The following is a 16975-nucleotide window of genomic DNA, read 5'->3' as shown; positions in this document are numbered from 1 at the left end:
TCGTCTGAAAAATGGGGATAATATCTGCTAGGCTGCCCTTATGGGAATCAACACAAGATATCAATTATGCAAATGTCTTGAATATTGAATAAGGCTATCTATATTCAAGACATGACCTTTTCTGTTATTAAATTTCCAAGGGCATTCTGTGGCTAGGTGGTGAGGACAGAAATTTCTTTGGCAACCCCCTCGGTCCTCCAGAGTCTTCAAAGTAATTACAGAGTCTTGTAATAAAATTCACAGTAATCAGCCTTGTATCTCTGATACAGGGAAAAAAATTTTCCACATCACGAAGACTCAAAGGCCTGGAAGGATCCACGTCTGGAACTATACTTCTAAACAGACTGAGTTTAGACTTAGTATAGCTATGAATATAATCATCTATTTCAGCTTAAACTTCTGGAAAGAAGGAGATTTTGTCCCAAGTTGCCTACAGCAAATTCTAACATAATTTGTAAAAGGGAACTGACAATTAGTGATTTATTTAAATGACTGTATAAGAGACTTCTTTTGTATGTTATCATCTCTACCAGCCAACGATCTCAAATTGTTTTAAAGTAACTAACTTCTTAAGCACCACCTTTCCAAGACAGGTGATGTTTCTTCCGGAATTTATGCAATTATGCTTCTTCAAGAATACTGACAGTTTTCAAAACTCAACAGATCTGCAAAAATTATAGAAGTCCAGACACAAAATGAATGTAACCTGAACAACAGTTCTAACCACTCCTACCATCATTTTTACCATTTCCTTCCATTGTTTCTTACGGCAACAGAGGAAGGCTTCCTCTGTAGAGTGCCAAACACTAAAATAAAAACCTCATCAAATAACTACATCTTCCAGAATAACTTGGTGTTTGGCAATACTGAGGGGGGAAAATCAGTTTTGGTATGGAGGATGGCATCGTAGACAAGCAGGAAGGGAACAATGACTTAAACTAATTTCTAATTGGTAAATTATATAAAAATTCTCAGGCTTTCCTTGTACTTTGCTTAGACTAGAAACTGGGTACCAATGCTTATTCTCATGATCATGTGAATTCTACCACAGACAAAAAGAAACACCTGAAGTTAAAGGAAATACAATTTCTTATTAAATCCAGAATGTTAACGAGCAAATGTAATATCAAAACAGAACTCCTTTTATCATGTAAGAGCATCAACATGCTAGGAGAAACTAGAAGTGGTCCACCAAACTAATAAAACTTAATATCAATCCCATGCATTTTATTAGTTATTTTAGACAAACTCTCCATATTGAGACACAGTGTATGTGTGTGTATGTGTTTGTGTGCATGTATACATACTCTATATAATAAACTGAAGGATTGTCTTCCTGTTATAGGTTATTAATCATTTAGCTCACTCAACAAATATCTATTGAGTGGGAGAAACTAATGTAACAAAGATGTGCAATGCACATTGATAAAGACCATCATTATCTTTCATCAAGCACCCATTATACACCAGGCATTTATTCATTAAACTCATTTAGCAAATATTTAATGCACACTATGCTATAATTCTCTCTTGGGAATTAAATATTCAAGAGAGAACAGCTATAGATGCTCCCTATACTCATGGGGCTTAAAGGTCAGTACTCTAAAAGATGACTTTAGCAGGCTCCTGATTAGGCAAAGAACAACAAACTGAAGAATGAAAAGAAGTCAGTCAAGTGAGAAGTATGGCGAGCACATAAAGAATGGAAAGGATAGTGACACAAGATGAGGATGGCAAGATAAAATAAAGGGCCAGATCATGTAGGATCTTAAAGGTTCTTAAAAGAATTTGGATGTAAAGTGCAATAAAAGACTTTGGGGAGATGTAAACAAATGACTGGCACAATTCAACCCAGAAAAGGTTGTTCTAGCTGCTCATTTTTCTGGATAATGGACTGGAGAAATCTGATTAGGAGACTCTTAAAATAATTTAGACTTGGGAACTCTCTTGTTCCCTCCTGGTATGAGCCAGGAGCTCTGTCCTCTCACTTTATCTTTAAATAAAAGCCACTGCCTTGCTCTCCTACAAAAAATAAAAAATAAAAAAATAATTATTTAGACTTGGCTATGATGATTGGTGACAGTAGCTATGGAGAGAAGTGGGCACAATCAGATATATTTTACAAGTAGAATCAACTGGACTTGCTGATGGGCTGGATATGGGTAGTGAAGTAGGGAGGAATCAGCATCTACTCCTAAACTTTGAGTCTGAAAAATAATGCATTTTGGTACCATTAAATGAGATGGGGCAGACTGGTAAAGAAAGATGTGGGCAGAGGAAAACTTAGTGATTTTCTTTTGAACATGCATGCTAAATTTGAGATGCTTCTGAAACATTCGGGTATCAAAAATTAAGGTGGATATGTAAGGTTGGACCTAGAGGAGTGGTTTGGGGTACAAATACAAACTGAGGCTCACTAACTTATTAAATCTTTAGAATACAATCACCTAGAGAAGAAGTATAAATAAAGAAAAGGTAGGGCTTAGGAGTACCCACAGAGAGGTCAGACTGTGGAAATACCAGTTAAGGAAACGACACAATTCAGAAAGTAAGAAGAGAAAGTAAGAACATGTGATGTCAGAGAAGCCAAAAGAGGATGACATGGGCACTTTATATTTACAGACATACACATGGCTTTCACGTTGCAGGGAATAAAATGCCACCCATTCCCCCGAAAGGTATTTTATTCTATGTGCATTGTGTGTCTGTTTCTGTGTGTGTCTCTGTGTGTGTAGCATGTGTGTGTCAATAATCACTGTAACAACCCTGGGATGTAGGTATTAATTCACTATCTCTATTCTATGGCTGAAATAATGGTATAATGAGAAGTAAAAAACTAGTCATCCACTTAAAAAGTAATGGAGTTTGAATTCATGTCTATGTCTAGTGACTCTGTAACAGACTCTTTTCGTTACATTTCCCTGCCTTACCAGCAATTCCTTCAGGAGAGGCATTTCAAAAGGTCCATTCAAAATGGTTTGGAGGTCACCCAAACACAGTTTGAACTTCCCAGGGATATAGAATCTTACAGAGGCTTCCTTGAAAACTAGAGGGGGGAGGCCATTCCAGGTAAATGATTCAATACAAAGAAGGTACAAATGTATATGACTATCTAGTACAAAGGTATTTTTACTGTGTTGGCAGGTCCCACAAGATTACTGCTTGCCCAATTATAAACCAATGACTGCTTCATTATCTGCCTTGGGTACACACAATGGCTATATTTTACTGATATTAACTATAAAGCTCAGATACCTGGAAAGTATATTTTGAAATAGATTATGACTTAGAAATCTGACAGAATTGTGCTACAACTCAACTTATAAGGTTAAACAAAAAGTCATACCATGTGCTCCCAAAATACAAGAAATTAATAGAGCATACATTCCCAATAGACCTGTATGGTATACATTAGTTCTAATATCATCGCTTATTTGTCCAGTAAGTGTTTATCAAGTAACTCTTCTGTACTAAGCACTCTTAGAGGCCCTGAGGTTGTAGTTATAGACAAAGTAGACCTACATCCATGCCCAAGTAACACGTAAAATCTAAGAGGGATTGTCAAACAATAAGCAAGATAAGGAAGTAAAATATTGTATGCTATATAGTAATAAGGTTTAAAGAGAAACAATAAGGGAAGGAAGGTAGAAAGTATCAGAGATTTGGGAAGTTTTTAATAACGTAGCCAAGGAAGGATACACTGTAAAAGTAAAATTTGATTACATATCTAAAAGAAATAAGGGAATGAGTCATGAAAATATCAAGGGAAAGGACATTCTAGATAAAAGTAAAATCAAATGCAAAGTTCCTGAAGCAGATTTCTGCTTAGTGGGCTGAGGAACAGCAAGGCTAGTGTGACTGCAGAGAAGTTAGGTACAGAGGGAGGAAGAAGAGAGTTTGAGAGACAGTATGATGACGTGGGGTTGTTTTTTTTTTACTTTAAAAGACTTTGGCTTTAACATTGCATGAGAGTGATTTTCCAGAACAGTTTTCAATAGAGGAGAGACACACACTGTTAACATTTCATGAATAAGGGCACAAAAGCAGCACCGAGAGAGCAATTAGGAAACTACTGCAAAAATTCAGATGGGAGAGATGACAGCAGCTTAGAGCAAGGAGATGGTCATTTAGGTGGTGAGAACTGGTAGGACTCTGAATATATCTTGAAGATGGAGAGTTTGCTGTCAGATCTGACTCGGGATGTAAAGGAAAGAGAAGAATCAATAAGGACACTAAGGTTTTCAGCCTGAGCAAATAATGATGGCATCACACCGAGGTGGAGAAAACTGTGGAGAAGCGGATTTGGGTGGAGATAACAGATATTTACCTTTGACAAATCAATGTTTAGATACTTTTTAGAAATTTAAGAACAGGTATTTAATAAGCAATTGTGTGTAACAGGCTGACTTTGGAGAGAGGTGTGCATAAAGGATATAAATGGGGAAGGCATCAGTATACAGATGATATTCTTTGAAACTCGATGAAATCACCTAGGAAGTGGAAATAGAAAAGAAACTCATCCTGAGGCTGGCCCCTGGGAATTCCAAAGTTTAAATTCTGAGAGATAAGGAGAAACCAGCTAAGGCTGAATAAAGTTTTGTGCAGACATTTTCTCTTTTGCCGTGTATGTGTTTGTGTGTTTGTACGTAGCAGGGTGGGGGGTGTTTGGAGGGATGAAATGTGAAATACTCACATTACATTAAGCATAAATTAAATAAAAAGCAGATATGGTTCTTTTTTCACAAGAAATTGTAAGTGTGTGTATGCATATACACAGTCTGGAAGCACACACTTGACATTAACTGGATGTTCTCTGAGTGGTGGGAATATGTGTGATTTTTTAAATTTCTTCTTTGCTTTTATCTGTGTTTCCCAAATTCCTACATTTATTATCCAAATAAGTTTTTCTGGTCTTGTTGTAAGTGTGGGACTGAGGGATCGGTCTTCCAAATTTCTGGTCCAGTCTCCCCTGGGCCTCAGTATACCCTTCCTTGGAATCTACTAGATGAGTTAAATTTGTGTGTCCTCCAGGCACACACCCGTGGCCCCAATGATGGTGTTCATTCTGCTTCCGATCTCTGATACACTCTTGTTTCAGTGGTCTTTATGGCAGAGTTTCTAAGAGCACGGGCTTGGAGTGAAGTAGACCTGGGTTTGAATCCTGGCACTGCCATTTGTTGGCTGTGTGTTCTTCCCAGCCTTTCTGCCTAATTGGAATGAGAAGAGTAACTACATTAAAGTTTTAATGAGGACCAAATGAAACAGTATTCCTAAACAGTCCTTCTTTAAAATCTTCTCAGATCTGTCATCTTGAAGTATTTCTATTCTCTGAACTCATATGGCATTTTTATCCATATCTTCTTATGATAATTTATTACTAAGCTAACACTATTTATACATATTTTGTCTTCCATCAGACTTCAAACCCCTTAAGAGTTAAATCTGTGCCAAACACAGCACCTGGCATAACCCTTGCCCAAAATGTTTAATAAGTCCTGTTAAAATGAACAATAAATAAATCAAATTGCCTCCGATAGGTTTTCTGGTCAACTACCTGATTAAGAATATAAGACAGTAACCCCTGCTCCACTCTGGAAAATTGAAAAATGTATAGTGAATGTTGCAAGGATGTGGAGAAAAGGGAACCTTACACACTGCTGGTGGGATTGCAAATTGGTGCAGCCATTATGGAAAGCAGCGTGGTTTCTCAAAAAGCTAAGCACAGAAATACTATATGTCCTAGCAATTCTAGTTCTAAGAATTTACTCAAAGAAAACAAAAGCACTAATCTGAAAAGATAAATACACTCACTCCTATGTTTATTGCAGCATTATTTACAATAACCCAAATATGGAAACAACCTAAATACCCATTGATAGGTGAGTGGATAAAAAAGATGTAGTGCACATATACTATGGAATATTACTCAGCCACCAAAAAAGAATAAAATCTTGCCATTTGCAGCAACATGGATGGACCTAGAGGGTATTATGCTAAATGAAATAAATCAGACAGAGAAAGACAAACACTATATGATTTCATTTATATGTGGAATCTAGAAAACAAATCTAGTGAGCAAACAAACAAAACTGAAATAGACTCAGAAACACAGAATACACTGGTAGTTGCCATGGGAGAGGGAGAAGAGGAGAGGGGTTAAATAAGTGAAGAGAAAAAAATAATCAGTGAGAATATTTGATACCTTGATCTGGGTGACAGTTACATGAGTGTTTACACATCAAAATTCATCAAGGTGTACACTAAGATCTGTGCATTTTATTTCATGTACCTCTATGTAAAAAAAGTTTTAATTGATTGCTAAAAGAGAAAAATGGGTAATGAAACTCCCTCCCTCCAATGGGTCTGTCTAGGCAGCAGAGGACCTCAAAAAGAGAAGCAGGGGCTGATGAGGTAACAGTGAGAAGAAACCTTTAGTGTTCCCTATGGCTTTTCAACATATTATGGAAAATAGCATCACAGAACTAGAAAAAGCCCAGTAGCAGATTCAGTTTAACAGAGACCCATAGGAGATGAAATGATTTTTAGCAGGCCTGGGACCAGAACCTAGCAAAATGTCACCTCAAAACCCAGGTTTAGTCACATTTTACAGCTTGGTATCTGCTCTGCTATCATTTTGTCAGCACACAATCTATTATACATAGATTTTTAAAATTTAAATAGAATGTTAGTATGAAATCTGTATCACATTTTTATTCTTCTCTATATAATGTAAGTATCTTTCCATATTAGTTCATTGATTATGGGGACAATGATAACAATCATTGAAATACACAGAGCTTACCATATGCTAGGCACTATGCTTAATGTTTCACATGAAATGTCACTTAACTGTGAAAAATTAAGATAAGTAGTTTTATGTTTATTATACAGATAGAGGATCTGGAGCTTAAGGATAGAATGGTTTGGCTCAGATTCCAGAGCAAGTGTGTAGCAGAGTCAAGATCACACTTAAAACTCCCATTTCTTTTAACAGTTGCCCAGTATTCAGTACCAAAATTTATTTAAGTATCCTCTATTGTTAGATGAATTATTTCTAGATTTTCCTACTATCATAACAATGTTGCACTTTGCTAACTTTTGAACTTATTTCTACAGGGCAAGTGCATGATATTCCTGGCATAATAAATGCTTTCACATTTTACAATCTATAAACTTAGATTTTTAAAGTGGCATTAACTTAACTCTCAGTCCTTTCCCCTTAACATCATCAATTCTGGATACCAGACAATGTGTTTTCCATGAGGACCTACTCTCTCTTGCTTCTGTATGAGTTAATGGATGAGGCCATTTCTCCTTAGCTCTCTCACTGTAAGTTTCATTCATTCATTTAAAAAGATCTGATAGAAAAAACAGAGGGGAAATAGTACCATCATATTACTTTATTTTCAGTTTATAGAGCCTTTTTCCATTATTAATCCCACTTCAACAAAAAATTATTGCTGAGAAAATCTTATTTGATCAGAGGAAATAGGGTCTCCAAGGGAATTATTTGCTTTAGGTTATCACTCTGAGATGGTAGGGGTTATAGGTTGGTAGCACACACACAAAGATAAGGTTCTTGCTATAGATAATGGGGAGGAATTAACTAATCCAATGATACAAAAACTTTCAAAATGTTGTAGCTCTATAACCTAATAATATGAGGACCTTTAATTCAATCAAAAGTGGTAAAAGATGATAATTTATACAAATATTGTAACTTTTATGATAAACTGGTTCAGGATCCTATTTTCAAAGCATGAGGCTGTTTTACTCAATATTATATTTCTGGGTTCATAATATAATAAAATGAATCACTACTCCATTACAGAAAACAATAGAGATATATTTAATATTCATAAAAGTGTTGTGCCTCAGGTAATTGTACAGTCTCATATCATATTCTAAATGAATATGAAGAAGAAATACTGAGGGGTAGAATTTGCATAAATGGCACCTTACATTGTAACCATATTCACAGCTTGCATTGTCTTGTATTTTCAACAGTTTTCTCCAACACTGATCATCTTTCTGACACAGATGTCTCTTATATAACTTAATCCCCACACGAGCAAATCACAAAGCTCTGGACATAAACACTAAGATGATTTCTTCTTCTACGAGAGAAATTGCCTCATCGCAAATAGTCAGGAGTGTCAATATGGCATATACCAGGATGCCTCTGATACATTTTCCTGAAAACAAGTGTATCCCATAGATAAGAGACACTCTGAGGTATAATGACACTGAGAGCTTTATAGTCTGAGGAGAGCTGCATTTCTGTAGCTATCTCAGGCATACATCTGTGTCCTTGTAAACAACAAAGTCCAGCACTCCCTGTTTAGCCCAGGACAAAACAAAAAAATGCCATATTTCAACTGAAACCCCCTTAAACCAAAAAAGGGCCATAAAATAATATTGTACAGAAGTGAAATCTGTAATTTTACACATTAATTAAAAGGTGCTGGCAATAGAACAAAACTCGCTAAATCACTGTAGATCATTAAACAACTGGTTTAGTGGTCCATGAAGACCTGAAACAGCCTTCTACAGCAAAGCAATAAAAACGATGTAATCCAGTGTTAACTAGTCTCAATTTAATTATCAAAAGGGATCCTAGGCTTCTTCCCATTTTGCAGTTTTCAGCTGCTTTTTTGTTATTTATGGCACACCTCTAAAGACTCTAAAACATTATTGTGCATATTATATTACCTATTATCAGGTGCTTGAAAATGCAGTTTTGCACTTCTGACTCATTCTCTAGTTACTTATTAATAGGTAATATTTATTGAGTGCCTACTTTATGCTAAAAAATGTAGAAGCACTATTTAATGTAAGTCTTACAATGACTCTGTGAGGTAGGTATGACTACTGTACAGTAAATATCTCTAGAAATTGAGGTTTAGAGTTGAAGGATTTTGTCAGAAACCTCAGGCTTATAAAAAATGGCAGTTAGGACATGAACCCAGCTCTCTCTGGTTCCAAAGCCCATGCTCAAGATAATGAGATGATAATGTCACTCATCAGACCAAATGGGTTGGTTGGTTAAACCTTATACATTGATTGCAAAACATTCAGGAGATTCTGTTTTCCATTAAATTCTTATATAATGCCAAATTAGCTACATTCAGAAGCTATACAAACAAACCAAACAAACACAGGTAACTCTGCTTCCTGGAACCATTTAGACCAAGGTTGCTAAATCTTGGCAATGTTGACATTTTGGACTAGATAATTCTTTGTTGTGTGTGTTTGGGGTGGGGTGGGGCAGGGGGGTTGCTGTTCTGTGTATCATAGGACGTTCAGCGGCCTCCCTGGTCCCCAGATGCCAAGAGCACACACCTCTTCTAGCTGTGGTGAATAAAAATGTCCCAGCCACTGTTAAATGTCCCCTGCAGGTCAAAATCATCCCTAGTTGTAAGCTGATGATTCACATGAAACTCATCATGGTAAGGTCTACATAAGCATCAAAAAAGAATACAACTAAGCCAATCCCCTGGATATGTCAAACTTATAAAGCCTTTTCCTGAAACATCTCAGTAGTTCTAAGGAGAGTAGTTTGGGATAGGTTTGCCTTATTCCTTCTTTACTTGGTAGCTTGTTTCTGGCTGCATTACCTTGTTTTGAAGCTTGCAATCGCAATTTGAGAAATACAGATTAAATTGTGAGAGTAAAGGATGGTACTGCCTTAGATTAAGTAAGCACAGTTCTCAGTAGACACAATTATCAATGAATGTGAAGGACATCCTATGATATACTTCATTTCCAAGGCTATTTGTAATATGAAATGTGAAGTTCATTATAATTTTAACAAGATAAAGAATAATTTTATGTAGTAATTTGTTAGTTTTCAGAATCTTGTTTTCATTTTTTAAAAAATAATGTAATTAAAAAAAAATTATATTATTTAACTTTCTACAGAGTGTTAAAGGGTTATACTACATTACTCTAAATTAAGGCAAACTGATTTTTTAAAACATTTTTAAATTATTCCTTTGCAAAATATTGTGAATGTAAATAGGCTGCATTATTACAGTGCCCACTAATTCCAATTATGATTACAAACTTTTAATTTTCCTCAAAATATTTGTGCTCAGAAGTTTAAAGTGAGTGGTCTATAACCAGAGTTATTGTGAAAAACAATCAGTAGGGAATTATTCTTAGGTCTGATTTTCTTTTTTAGGAATTTATTTTTAGGTCTGATATATTTTACAAAACCAACAGAATCACATCCACATAAAATACATTTTTTCTGCATTTAGGTCTCTCCTTTAAATTTCCTGACTAGTTTGACTAAAATAAAAGAAGATATTTGAGATAGCAAATATGGCCAGATTAAATTCAATAACATGGGAAATCTAGAAAACATTCAAAGGCCTGGGTGGGATTAATAGTCATAAATACCATTTCTATACTGTTTATTGTGGATTTGATACTTTACTTATATTTGCATAATTAGTTCATCATAATCACTCATGATGCTAACAGTGTTACAACCTGTTCCCCATTTAAAAATGAGAAAACAAAGGCACAGCAATGTTAAGTAACTTGCTCAAGGTCACACAGCAAGTAAGCCACAAATCTAGGACTCATTCCCAGACAGTCTTGTGCAAATGTCTGCACTCCCAACCTTACCACAGCTCACTGAAAACCACAATGAAAGCATTCCATGATGGTTAGCCACCCACAAATTAAAGGTATCTCATGCAATGGAAAAAGGGTAAGTTTAAGTTCCAAACAAATCAGATGTACACATACTTTTTTCATTTCCTTTCTATGTGACAATGGAAGAAAAAAACCTCAGTTTTAACAACATAACAGTAGACATATAAGAACAAATATTGCCTCATTTGATTGTTACGAGCATTATGTAACATATCTAGTGCGGTATGGTGTTTGGTGCACTCAATAAATGGTAGTTATTAGAGCAGGGATGAATGTGCACCAAGACTTCTGCTTGGTTCCCCTTCTGAGTAAAGGTACATATAATTCAAACAAGATTAGAACTGGTAAAACCTGGATTTTTTTCCTACTCTCAATGAATTTAAAAGAAATGAAAGCAAGCCTATGGCATAAGGTGTTTTAGAACATGTTTTAACCAACTGAAGTAATGGAATATAAAAAAGATATTGTCTCATTTACATATAGTTGAAAATTCAGAATTAAATTCAAATTTTCTTTTCTTGTTATAAAAGCACATCAGGAACTCAAAAAAAATTTTTGATGCTCCTATCTTCTCCGGTTCTCCTAAGCTCCACTCATTAATGAAAATTTTGACTAAATGATGCCTTAGGGCTGGGATTACTATTACTCTGAATATTAAAAATAACTCAAAATTCCAAATTGTAAAATGTTCCTGCTTTATAGTAGTACACCTTCAGTATATCCAAACTCCAAACTGATTAGATTTAGCATCTATCAACATATATCTAAAGGTAGTCTTCATTATCTTATGAAGTTGGTTTACACTCTATCTACTAAAATAACACAGCAAAAAAGTATTAGGCATATTAATTGCATATGTCTCTTCATCCCACAAGGATAGAAAGCCTTGGAGAAAAATTATATGCAATTCTCTTTCAACTCCACAAAAGAGAATATAATAACACTCTTACAAAATCTTCAATGTGTTTTGAAGAAAAATAAGAAAATTAGAATTATTATGGTCTGTTAGTCACAAAAGGAAGCATTTTTTGAGATAAATGATTGAATTAGGAAAGATAACAGTGCCAATAATCAAACTAAAAGCTGGAAATCATATGCAGTTACTCAAATATTCCCAAACTCTGTGTATTTTGTGGTGGTTGAACATAGTGCCAAAAGTAGATTTTTCAGTTTTCACCTTGGTGTTTGTCATTTGTCCATAATGTGTACTCTGAAGTGGTGAGAGAGGCCTCTGTTTTACAGAAGTAAAGTGAAGAACTTGAAAAGTTGTTGGGTTATTCAAATACCATCCCTCTTCCCCCAACTAATCTCAACGTCCTTTAATAAATGAACATTAAAGAGTTTTGTTTCTCTTTGAGCACAGCTCTCAGCCAACATATTGCCATAACATAGAAAAAATCTAGGAGATGCAGTAAAAATACCTAGATTATATATTTTGTCAAGCAGAATGTAAAGAACTAAGGAAAGCTTTTCTCTTAAAAGAAGCAGTTAGGTAGAAAGTGTTACATACACATTCTCCTCCTGAGAAACCTTGAGGGATCTGTCCGGAGTGCTGAAATGGTCTCTGCTGGAGAAGACTGGAGACTGTGAGATGTGCATTAACCTGATGAGTTCAGGAAGCTGTATTTTCAAGTAGCAAACCAAAGATCCTTTTAAACAGAAATCGACATCCATAAAGGACAGAAATAGTCACAACTGTTTCTTAAATGTGTAATTGCATGGAGAATAAGAGAGAAATTTAAAGGAGAAAAATCTCCCATGCTCCTTGAGGGGCACAAAACACACCAAAACAACGGGTGGATTACCTGAACACTCCAAAACTCAAAAGAATGTCTTACATAACTAAGAGGATTCTACAGAAAACCTTGGCTTAGCCCCTCTGGGGAAAGGGGCTGCACATAGTAGAAGACAATGGTCCCTTGGCTGCCTCAAATAGCCAGCGGTCAGCATTAAGGATACAGATTAGTTCTACCTCCGACTCAGGGGACTCAAAACAATAAAATAACATGTAGGGAATGAAGAAACCGTGGAGATGCTGCCTTTCCACTGGCTCGTGTCCATTCCTTAGCGGGAAGTAAAGTGTTGGCGAATCTATCTGCCTGGCTACTAAAGCTTTCAGTTCAGCTGAGGCAGCGCCAAGATTGTGCCTAAATAATCACACTCACTTGTTAACCTCTTCTCCATTTCCCTTCCCCACAGCACCGGCTCGGCAGGAAAGTAGGGGCAATTGGAAATTCCAGCACCAGTTCCAGGAGCCCTCCAGGCAGACTCCTCACTTCCCTCTGCGAGGTCCCAAGTGCCTGGTAGGTCCTGGTCACCGGCTAGCTCGTGGGCCTGCCCCAGGCTCTTTCCCCAAGTCCCTGGGCCCTGGGCTCCCTCCTTCAATTGCCTGTCTGGGGTAACTAGGAGGCTTTGTGTCGGAAAGGAAAGATACATCCACAAGAGAGGAAAGAGCGGAGGTGCTGACGGGTTCAGAAACCGGCATGCTAGCCTGACTTAAAGAGCTGTGCTTTCAGCACCATCCGCTGTCCCCCCTCTTCCTGCAGCATCTCCACGGTCGCGGCAGCTACCCGATCTATTGGGAAACGATTCTCTTCCTTTCCCTCTCAATTCTAAGCTCTCGGGTGCTTTGGGGGAAGCACAGTCTGCATACTAAACAGGCGCACCTGGTCTTAGGGAGCGGGAACTCGGATCCGAAGGCATGCAGAATCCCTTTCACAACCCTTGAGCCGTTCCCTCCTTTAGTCCATTGCTGTCGCCTGCTCTCCCAACAGGTTTAACTAAGGCCGCCTGCAAATGGAACAGCTCAACCTCGAGGTCTGGCCACCCCCACTTCACCCTCGCGCCCCCACCCCCAAAACGAAACTGTGAGCTACCTCGCAAGCTGGTAGCTGCTACATCCCTTCCCAGGCACGGAGGCACCTGGGCACACAGACACCTGGCAAGCTTACCCCGCTGTTGGCCACGCAGCGGGCAATGAAACACGGTCTGGCTAGCCCCGCATAAAGTTGGCCCGCACGGATCGGCGGGGCAGAGGCCTCTCCAGTCCCGGGCTCCCCACCAAGATGATCTTAAGCTCATCTCCTGCGCTCAGTGCGCGCAGAACAGCAGAGCTGAGGGCGGCGGTGTGCAGCAATCTCCCTGCTATTGAGAAAGGGGGAGAAGGGGGGAAGGGGAGAGCACGGAGGAGGGAGGGGTGGTAGTTTGTATTTATAGAGAACTGAGTTCTCAGCGCAACTTTTTGGTGCCACCAAGTGGCACAGTGAGTTCCTTTAGGAACACAGACTTCGGGTCGAAATCTGGATGGGTAAACCAGCTCCGCAGCCATGGTCATATACTAAGGGAATTGGGGGTAACCCTAGGACTTGAGTTCTCCCATGTGCACCTTCATATCTCAGCACCTGGGTTGTAGATCCCTAAATTCTAGGAATGCGCTTGTATTGAGGAGAAGGGGTACCTGTGCCCTCTTCAGACCAGTGGCAGAAGTGTCAAGGACACTGGGCAGATGCCAATTGCCTCCTAAGAGTCTAGGAACCCCCATCTCAGGAAGGACATCTGTTCCCTTCTCCCTTACAACCCCTCAGTCCAAATTATTCTCCCATCTCACTGTAAAACCTTCTTCATGCCATTGGGAGTGCCCAGCCTTTAAAGTGGGATGCCACTCATTTTCCTTGTGTTTGAATCTATTCCAGATCATTCCCCAAACCATCAAATTCAAAGAGCTTCACAGCTTGCCACCAAAAATGCATGTGTCTTTAGGCTCTGTGGATCTGAACCTCTTCAAACAGCACTCAGAAATTCCAGGTTCCCCCTTGACTACAGGTTAGGTGTCCGTCCTTCTTCCCCATTTTTACAAACCTCTCAGCCTGCATGACAAACAGCACAGCCAGGAGCTTGCAAAATGTCTCTTACTTTGAGGCAGAATTCCCTGAAGCTTCTTTTCTGGATATTCTGGGTGCTCTTCCTTCCTTGTATGCAGATCCTCAAACCTGTACAGTCATAGACAGCAGTACTGCATGGGACCTTAGCATCCCCAAAACACAGCAGAACCTCTACACTTGGTAGAAATGGAGAAATCTAGTACACAAAGGTTAAGGGACTTGTTCAAGGTCACACATGTCCCTAGAGACCAGCCCAGGGGACTCCCCAGGGTGGGTCTGAATGAACACAGGGATGGTAAACCTGACTTGTTTCTAGGCTCCTGCTCCTTTTACTGCCCCACAACCCGTTCAGGCATACCCAGCTCCCTTGCCTACCCTTTCTCTGCCCCACCCCTCTCTGACCCCATCCTTAGCCAAAGTTCCATAAAGGAACCTAGAGTAAGGATGCCTTTCTAGCCCTACTGGGAGTACATGAAATTGAGCTTCTAGGTCCAGAGTTGCAGGTTACCCCCTTAAATATGTCCCCCCTGTTCCAGGAAACCTTTCCCTCCCGGTGGTATTGTCATGGTTGTGTCATTTTAGAAATGGAACAGTGGCACTCACACCCAACCAGGTCCCTCTTTTGCTGCCTCTTCTTCAGGGTGAAGCACCAGCAAGTGCTCTTATTAGTCCCCAGATACCTAAAGGTCTCAAAGATAGAGAAGTCTGCCTCCCTTGCTAAAATGTACCCCTTTGTGCACATGTATTGGTATGTAAGAGAGAGAGACAGAGGTATCCAAGCGCCTCCTTTGGCTCAGAGCTCTATTTTTTCTCCTCTGATTTTTTTTTTTTTAGTTCCTTTTCTATGGAAACGGGCCCACTTAAATCCTTCACTTATGCAAATAAAAGCAAAATGATCATAAACCTCTCATTGGAGCGACGCCGCGGTAGCCTGAGCCCCTGCCTAGAAATCCATGTCCGATTCACACAGCACGCGTCCTTGCAGGGGGACTTTTCTAAACTTGTAGGACCTCGTAGCGTGCCTGGCTCCACCAGGTCCCCACCTGCGCACCACCTGGCCTCCCGGGTCCCTTTCCCCCGAGCTCCCGCCCCTTGCCTGCAGGCTCTCCCTCCCTGGGCTGGGGGAGGGGCTCCGGCGGGATCCTCCAGCCCCGGGGACTCCAGAGCTGCAAGAAAGAAAAACGCGCTGTATTTACCAGGTGCGCTCCCGGAGCCTGGCGCCTCCAGCCAGCGGTTCCTCGCAGGCTTCCTGCTCTCACGTTGCGGCCTCGGCTGCAGCTGGAGCGCTCGTGGCGGCGGCCGCGGCGGCGGGCAGAGGGCCCCGGGCCGGAGGCGGATTGCCACCAGCACGTGCCGCGCTCAGCAGACGCGGTGGAGCGCGGTGCTGGGCCGGCTGCTACTCCTGCGGCGCGCGGCGGTGGACCGACCAGGGCATAGAATCAGTGGGTGACAAGAGTCTTGAAGCCTTGTAGTGTCGGGGTTCAGGCGAGACTAGTCTGGGACTCGCTCTGCAGCTCCTTAGCTTCCCTCCGGGAGCCGCGGAAGAAGAGCTGTGTGGGGAGGCGTGGGTGTTGTGTCACTCAGAGAGAAGCTGGGGGAGCAGGTAGATAATAAGCTTCTCGTTGATGATGGCACTCAAACCCCTGAAAATGATTGGGAGAAGGGGCGTCATTGCTGGAGGGCAGAGAGCCAGGAAGTCAGGGAACCCCAAAATGATTCAGAGGTGTGAGTGGTTAGAAAGACGGTCTCTTTCGTAGCATTACTTATTAATAATGCCATTTTGCATTTGTCTGCACTTCTTAGAAACGATTCCTTCTACTAGATCTATTAAAATTTCTTCCTCCGTAGCAGTTAAATATCTTTTACTTCCTCAAATGACTTTGCTTCCCTTCCCCCACGACTCCCAAAACTGACCAAGATTGTGAAAAGCGCTGACGTTATCTATAAATTCAAAAAAGACTTCATTCCTGCCTTGGAAAAAGAGATTGGTTTAAATTAATTGCATGGCTTAATTTAAAGAAAGACATCGCAGACATATGATTATTATTATTTCCATTATATTTCCCTAGATGAATGTTGGGAGCCAGGTGTTGGCAAGCAGTTGGATGAAAGAATAAGAGATATTCGAACCCTGAAGTGGAGAGGTTGGTCCTGATGGCATACATACATTACTAAGTATATTCCCCATTTGAAATCAAGGCATGTTGTTCTTTGACAGCTTCAAGATTCAATGAGAAAAAGAAAAAGATATGTATCTACCAAATCTCATTGATATTTACAATAGCATCTTTCTTCTCGCCATTTTAATGAGTGGCATTGTTAATTTTTGAGATTCTTTCATTGCAATCCATGAAGTAAGCTTAGTATTTTGTAGAGAGGTCAGCAGAGTGGTGGTTAATCTTCCTGAATAAGAAAGATGAGAAAGATAG

General features: G+C 39.6%; 1 protein-coding gene across 1 annotated transcript in view; it reads right to left on the bottom strand.

The window, feature by feature from the left end:
- LOC118931126 (metabotropic glutamate receptor 5-like) overlaps positions 1-13765 on the bottom strand; it is a 165814-nt gene extending 152049 nt beyond the window's left edge. The window contains exon 1 of the mRNA XM_036923323.2: positions 13617-13765. The gene's annotated coding sequence lies outside the window, so the exon portion shown is untranslated. The remainder of the gene's footprint in view (positions 1-13616) is intronic.
- Positions 13766-16975: the final 3210 nt, after the last annotated feature.

The sequence above is a fragment of the Manis pentadactyla genome, chromosome 9 (genome assembly GCF_030020395.1).
Source record: "Manis pentadactyla isolate mManPen7 chromosome 9, mManPen7.hap1, whole genome shotgun sequence".
NCBI classification, from domain to species: Eukaryota; Metazoa; Chordata; class Mammalia; order Pholidota; family Manidae; genus Manis; species Manis pentadactyla.
The sequence above is the reverse complement of the archived record's forward strand: the minus strand, read 5'-3'. Positions and strand labels throughout refer to the sequence as shown.